A 391-nucleotide genomic window follows, 5' to 3' on the forward strand; every position below is an offset into this window, starting at 1 on the left:
ACATATTCTAGCAGTGCAAGCACACGCCTGCTGGCGGAGCTGATCAACATGCTCAGCTAGCTAACATACGGGCCATCCCATCAGGAGCCCGGAGGAAGAAACAACCAGCTCATATGTCCCTCTCACTCCTTCCCGCCGACTGAGCCGAGCTGAGCCACCGTTCCATGCACTCGCAGCCCCACCCCATACTAAAAGTACCAGGTGTAGTTTGTTGTGGTATAGTTTGAACAAGGATACCTGAATCTTCAGTGCAAAAAAAAGGATACCTGAATCTGAATTGTCGATGGCGCCGTGGCAGGGAGGGCCGCGGGAAGGCGGCGGCACCGTGGCCTGGCTCGGTGGAGGGGCGGGCCACGGGGCACGCCGCGATGGCCGGGGAGGGGTGGGGGAG

Source organism: Triticum dicoccoides, chromosome 3B (genome assembly GCF_002162155.2).
Source record: "Triticum dicoccoides isolate Atlit2015 ecotype Zavitan chromosome 3B, WEW_v2.0, whole genome shotgun sequence".
Taxonomy (NCBI): domain Eukaryota; kingdom Viridiplantae; phylum Streptophyta; class Magnoliopsida; order Poales; family Poaceae; genus Triticum; species Triticum dicoccoides.